General features: G+C 41.6%; 1 protein-coding gene across 4 annotated transcripts in view; it reads left to right on the top strand.

The window, feature by feature from the left end:
• Positions 1–3,044: 3,044 nt before the first annotated feature.
• Positions 3,045–6,747, top strand: part of itprid1 (ITPR interacting domain containing 1) — a 143,778-nt gene continuing 140,075 nt past the window's right edge. For all 4 annotated transcript variants that reach the window (XM_043688817.2, XM_043688820.2, XM_043688819.2 and 1 more), the window contains exon 1: positions 3,045–3,209. The gene's annotated coding sequence lies outside the window, so the exon portion shown is untranslated. The remainder of the gene's footprint in view (positions 3,210–6,747) is intronic.

Below are 6,747 nucleotides of genomic sequence, written 5' to 3' on the forward strand. Positions count from 1 at the left end.
AAGAGTAAAAACAACAGAAATACTGGAATAATCCATTTCGATAGATTTCCAAGAGTAGTTTAAGGGAATCACCAATCAGATCAGTGCAATCTGAGTCTGTGCATTAATACATTTTATTCTCAAGAACATTGAATACTTCAAAGATGAGTCTTGCTTCCTTACTGCACACAACCTATATGCCTTCTTTGTATTTGAAAACCAGTTAGAAAATTTGCAACAACTGAATCAAAGGCAGCTCAAGTTAAGGGAACAGAAAAAGATGATGGCAAGCATAAGAGAGAGAATGAAAATAAAAGGTGTAAGAGCTAAGACCAGGGTCACAGCCACAGAAAGACAGAACTCAGCACATGCCCTCAAACATTTCACAGACATTCTGGCCCTTTTCTGCAGAGATAATGAGTAAATAAACAATTTCATGTGGTGGATCAACTGTGCCCTTTCTGTACTGCAGAGCGTGGCTCCTCCTTACAGAGCTAACCATCACATTCTGAACCTTGCAGAATCTAGCACAGTACAAGATTCCATTACTTGGCAAAATGGGACTACACACCCACTCCGCTGTCAGTCAACCCCCATGACCATCAAATCCAGACTTTTCCAAAGTAGCGTACACACATTGACCGTTCAGGTTCTCATTCACCATCACAGAATGTAAAGGCCATTAATTGCTTTTTTTTCAAAGACATGACCATGTCCTAAAGATAATCCCACAGCCCCTGAGTTCCTACGATTACCTTCAAACAGGCTTTTATTTGTCAGATGATGATTATGCCTTTTACTATGCTGCCAGGGGAAACCATCTGATACCTTTTGGTGGCAGGCTGGAGGACAGAATGAAGGAGAGTGTCATGAAACTGCAGGGTCCACCTGTTACTGCTAATGATTGGATGATATGAATGCCTTTCCTTACAGTGTGTGAAGATTTGTATACAGTTACTATTGACTTTGAGTGCTTCTGAATCACTGGGACTGTCAGGTCTGTGCTTATCCTCCTGCCTGTCCCAGGAATACAATGCATGTCCCAGGATTGCATGTTGCCTGTATTGCAGGGTGGTGAAGGACAACTGGTATCCCTTTAGCCCTGCCCTCCCACATTGGCAGCTGCTTCTGCTCTTGTGGCTGCCCTTCAGCCTCCTTCCAATTGCTCAGTCAGAGCCTTCCATGGGTTAGCACTGCTGCCTCACAGCGCCAGAGACCCAGGTTCAATTCCCACCTCAGGCGACTGACTGTGTGGAGTTTGCACATTCTCCCTGTGTCTGCGTGGGTTTCCTCCAGGTGCTCCGGTTTCCTCCCATAGTCCAAAAATCTGCAGGTTAGATGAATTGACCATGCTAAATTGCCCGTAGTGTTAGGTGAAGGGGTAAATGTAGGGGAGTGGGTCTGGGTGGGTTGCGATTTGGCGGGTCGGTGTGTACTTGTTAGGCTGAAGGGCCTGTTTCCACACTGTAAGTAAGTAAGTAATCTAAAAGAAATGTGTTGCTCAGCTGCCAATTGGCCAGCTAGCATGATTGTTGTGGGACCATGGAATTGGACATATAGGCAGAAATGGCCATTCATCCACCTAACAACCACTACCCCCATAAAGCTCAACCCATAATTTACACCAGCAGTGGAAGGTGAAGTCAGCTGCTGGCACGAAGAATATATGACCAGACATAACTCAGGAGAATATGCAGCTGGGCCAATTCAGAGATATGGTAGATCTGAAGCCTCAGCAATGACATTAGGCAAGATAGTCGCTATTGAAGTAGCCAGGAGATTTTGAGCCTGATAAAACTTATAGTTAAGGCTAAAGTGAAAAATGCAAGACAGCTGAACATCCTCCAGATTGATTCAGAGCCGGGGAAGGAGGGATGAGAGAGGGGAACTGGACAATTGCCTCGCCTACCTCCACTCTCTTTTTGGGTTTATGGAACTTCTAATTCTCAAGACCTCTCAGGATCCAGCAGGATAGTTACCTCCATTAAGCTGGCAGCCTCTAACATGGGTGGGGGTGGGGGTGTGGTGTTGGGGTGGAGTGGTCATGTACCATTGGCATGACCATTTAAGTGGCATGTAATAGCACTCAGTGTGCAAATTGGCAGTCTACCTCCTTATTTTGGACAACTGTTATGCACGTGGTTCCACTTTTGGGAAAATAACCAAACTGAACCATTCTGAAGAGACTTCCTGCTTTTTTTTACAACTGAAGTCCCCTTTCCAGTCTGTCAGTTGGATGTCAGTAAAAGACTGATGAGCTTACTAGCCTCCTAAATGATGGTTCCTATCATCATTTTGATCAGTCAGTCCTTTGAACTATTGGCAGGAGGTTACACTGCAAGATTTTTATTTACATCCAAAATTATCACTGTAGTAAGTATGATACCTCCTTGACCGACCACTTTTAGTGTGCATGTTTTGAACAGAGTAAACCATTTGTTTGGGGGGGGGGGGGGGGTAATAGTCAAGTGGCATTATCACTAGTCTATTAATTCAGAGACTTCCAGCAATCTTCTGGGGACCCGAGTTCAAATCCTGGATTTTGAATTCAGTTAAATCGGCAATTAACTGTAATGATAACCATGAAACCAGTGTTAATCATCAGGAGAAACTCATCTGGTTCACTAATGCCCTCTTGAGAGCGTGCTTACCTGGTCTGGTCTACACATGACTCCAGACACACACCAAAGTAGTCAATATTTAACTGCCCTCTGGGCAATTAGGGATGGATAACAAATACTGGCATGGATCAGTGTTGGCCACATCCCGTGAATGAATAAAAGTTAAAACAACTTGTTATAAGGGAAACCAAGCTGATTGACAGACTCCAGGCAACACACTTCAGATGAAATTACTTGTGCTAGCAATCAACCTTAGAAATGTTTAATAAGCACTTCCCAATGTACATCCCTTCAAACAAGTTTGATTTCCCTGAATTTAAATAAAGTTAGTGGGCCGAGTTAAAAGAGCTATCCAATAGGATTTGTGAACTTGTGCAAGCAAGGCAAAAGCAGGAAGAAGTCCAGTGAATTCCTTGCAAGCTCCCGACCAGCTGTGAAGTTTTTGGCATGCAGTACAGCGGGTGATATTTTAGAACTTTACCTGTCTCACTTCGCCACAAGAACAACACAGGCCTGTTTGACTACTCCAGATATATCTATCATTCAAAACTGCAAGAGGCCGAACTGTTTAGTTCCAAGAAATGGGTGTTTATGTCAAACTTCAGAAAGGTAAGTTTTAATTGTGTTGGCTTGAAAACTTTCAAAGATGAAAATTACAAGTAACTTAGAATACTTTCAGTTTATTGGGGGGGTAAAATCTTTTGCAAGAATTCTCAAACATATCCTGCTGCTAAAGATTGTGCCATAGCTACAAAGTAACAATAGCTTTAAGTGGTTAAAAACAAAAAGAGGGTCAATCTTGATCTTTATTTCTTTGATAATACACAAACAATTCTCTCACAGTTTTAAAGGACTCCAGTTAAGGTATTTTCAGAGATTTAAAGAATAGGGGCAATTTCAGACACAGCTTGAGCAACAGATGGTGAGATAAAATCACAAAAACCAAAGTGTTTCTTTCTGAATAACCTGGTCCTGGAAAATTAGGATGCCCAATTTTAAATTACTGCACCAGATTGTAACTTCAAGAGTATCCTTTCTGGTTCTCATTTCTGACTAAGTATTAATAACTTAAACGAACAGGAAATTTTTCTCATTTCTTCAATACTGAATCCATGTTTTGGTAGAACTCTCCACATACATGTGAGAAGCTGCAGAGTTTCACATCAAATCTCATTTTGTTAATTAATAGATTATAAAGCAAAAAAATAATAGTATTTCTATTGACATTAAATGGAACTGGCTCATCAAAACGAGGCAAACAATAATTGGGGTGGCACAGTGGCTCAGTGGTTAGCACTGCTGCCTGAGCACCAGGGACCCAGGTTCGATTCCAGCCTTGGACGACTGTCTGTATAGCGTTTGTGTGCATTTCCTCCCACAACACCTAACCTACACATTTCTGGGAAGTGGCCATGCTAAATCACCCATCATTTTCAGGGATGTGTAGGTTAGGTGCATTAGTCAGGGGTAAATGTAGGGGAATGGGTCTGGGTGGGTTACTTTTCAAAGGGTTAGAGTAGACTTGTTGGGCCAAATAGCCTGTTTCCACAGTGTAGAGATTCTATTCTATGAATCTATGATAATGGTTCATGATGTTCTAAATTAAGCTCAAATGTTGTAACTAACCTCTGTGCTTATATAGTTTTTCTTTTCTCATATTTACTTCATTCCTGTTGATATGAAGATGACCATGTTTATCATCTGGAATGTTTACTAGGTTTCCAGTGGACAGATAGGTGGTTATTAAGGCTGATCTGTGGCTGGAAGGCTGTGTTACAAAGTAGGAAAGGACAATGCAAATATTTTACTTTTAGAGGAGTTGCTGGCTTACAGTTCCTTCCCTCGTGTTTTCTCTCTGCTTCTAATATGCAGTTTTGAAGAAGGCTGCACTTTTTATTTATTTGCTTGTGTCAGGTCAAAGCAATGCTATGTGAGCTTCTCCTGAGTCCCAGAGTAGACATCAAAACTCCTAGCTGAAGATTTCAGAATGCCTTATAGTGTTTCTTTGTGGAAGAAATGAAAAACCACACAACTCCAGGTCATAGTCCAACAGGTTTATTTGGATTTGGAGATGCTAGTGTTGGACTGGGGTGTTCAAAGTTAAAAATCACACAACACCAGGTTATAGTCCAACAGGTTTAATTGGAAGCACTAACTTTCGGAGAGCTACTCCTTCATCAGGTGGTCGTCCCTGATCCTTGAACGGCGCTCCGAAGGCTAGTGCTTCCAATTAAACCTGTTCAACTATAACCTGGTCTTGTGTGATTTTTAACTTTGTCCACCCCAGTCCAACACCGGCAACTCCAGGTCTGTGTGGAAGATTCATTTTACTAAGTGAGTGTTAGGCATTCTGACCACATGACCAGCTGTTGTGGCTGCCTCAATATGGTGTGGATGCCAGGAATACCAACTTGGGTGAGCAGTTCAGTGTTTGGTATTTTGTCCTGCCATCTGGTCTTTAGAAACTTCTGAAGGAAGATGAAGCATTTGTACTTCATGGCATGATGCTGGTTCAATAGTCCAAATCTCACATTTTTGGGGCATAGTGAGCAGAATTATTGCTCTAAACACTTTCAGGTTAGTAAGCAGACTTACTCCTCTCCCAGACTGAGTTTTGAAGTCTGTTGAGGACCATACTCACTTTGGCAATTCTTAAGCGTGTCTTTTTGTTAACACAGACAGCTTGAGAAAGTGTGCCACTGCAATAATTGCCTTATCCCCACTGTTTACAGATTTTGGTCATGGATTGAACACTTAGTCCATGAAAACTTCATCTTAAGCCTACTAACTACGTTACCAGGTCTACATTACACCAATTCTCTTCATGCGAACAGTAAGGCTGTGGTAAATGTCTTTACTGCAGAACAAGTCTATACTACATTGTATGTCCAGCTCTGAATAAGCATCAGGCGTTTTGTTTTTTTTTCACTCATGGGACATGTGCATCGCTGGCTGGCCAGCCAGCATTTATTGCCTGTTCCTGGTTGCCTTTGGTGGTGAGCAGTTTTCATGAACTGCTATGGTGCACGTGAAACTTCATAGCGATTGATACAACTGAGTGGCTTGCTAGGTCATTTCAAACAGCAGTTAAGAGTCAACCTCCCATTGCTGTACCTCTGGAGTCATATGTTGGCAGATTTCTTTCTCTGATGGATGTCAGTGAGCTGGATTTGGTTTTTTTTGACAATTGGCAATGGTTTCACAGTCAGCTGTAGTTTCTTATAGATTTTTTTAAAAAATGGAATTAAAAATTCCAACACTGACCACAACAGGATGCAAACCCAGATCCTGCTCGATCCAGGTGTTTGTGCCTTGTTTCAGTTTGCCTCATTTCTCAACCTTGGGAAACCTGATACACATCAATCAAAGCTGGAACTATCGTAAGCTTCATTAATATACTGACATAAATTATCTGCCCATTGAGAACAAGTTAGTTCACCTCACAACCTACCAAGTAAAATGAGAAGATGGCACATCAAAAGCAGTTTGGAATCTAGTTCCTAATTTTAAACATTTTAACTTTTCTGCTGGATCAGTAACTCAGTAGGTCTTTTAGATAGATATCCTGATACCATTTTGCAATTGGTAAACATGCAGGAAAATCTTGGAGTTGCACACTTTTCAAATTGGTCTAATATTTTCAGTTTCTGAAGAAAACCCAAATGGTGATGGATTTACATAAAGCCTATTGTTAGTTTTGAGCATTTCAGCTTGTGCTAATTGTTCATAAATATTGGAATGTAAAAAAATGTTGCCTCTCTTCCATGGTTTTCTCAACTGTCATTTTTAAGGTAGGTCCCACTTAACGATAATATAGTCCCAGAGGCCGCCTCTCTCAATAGGGAGGGAGGGGAGAGGGAGGGGGAGAGGAGAGAAAAAGAAAGAGAGAGCGAGAAAAAGAAAGAGAGACAGAAAGAAAGAAAGCGAGAAAGAAAGAAAGCGAGAAAGAAAGAGAGCGAGAAAGAGAGAGAGAGAGAGAGAGAAAGAAGAGAGAGAGAGAGAGAGAGAGAGAGAGAGAGAGAGAGAGAGAGAGAGGAAAAAGAGAGAGAGAGAGAGAGAGAGAGAGAGAGAGAGAGAGAGAGAGAGAGAGAGAGAAAGAGAGAGAAAGAGAAAGAAAGAGAGAGAAAGAGAAAGAAAGAGAGAGAAA

This window comes from Chiloscyllium plagiosum, unplaced genomic scaffold, assembly GCF_037043375.1.
Source record: "Chiloscyllium plagiosum isolate Xiang-an unplaced genomic scaffold, Cpla_swu_hap1 HiC_scaffold_4, whole genome shotgun sequence".
Classification (NCBI taxonomy): Eukaryota; Metazoa; Chordata; class Chondrichthyes; order Orectolobiformes; family Hemiscylliidae; genus Chiloscyllium; species Chiloscyllium plagiosum.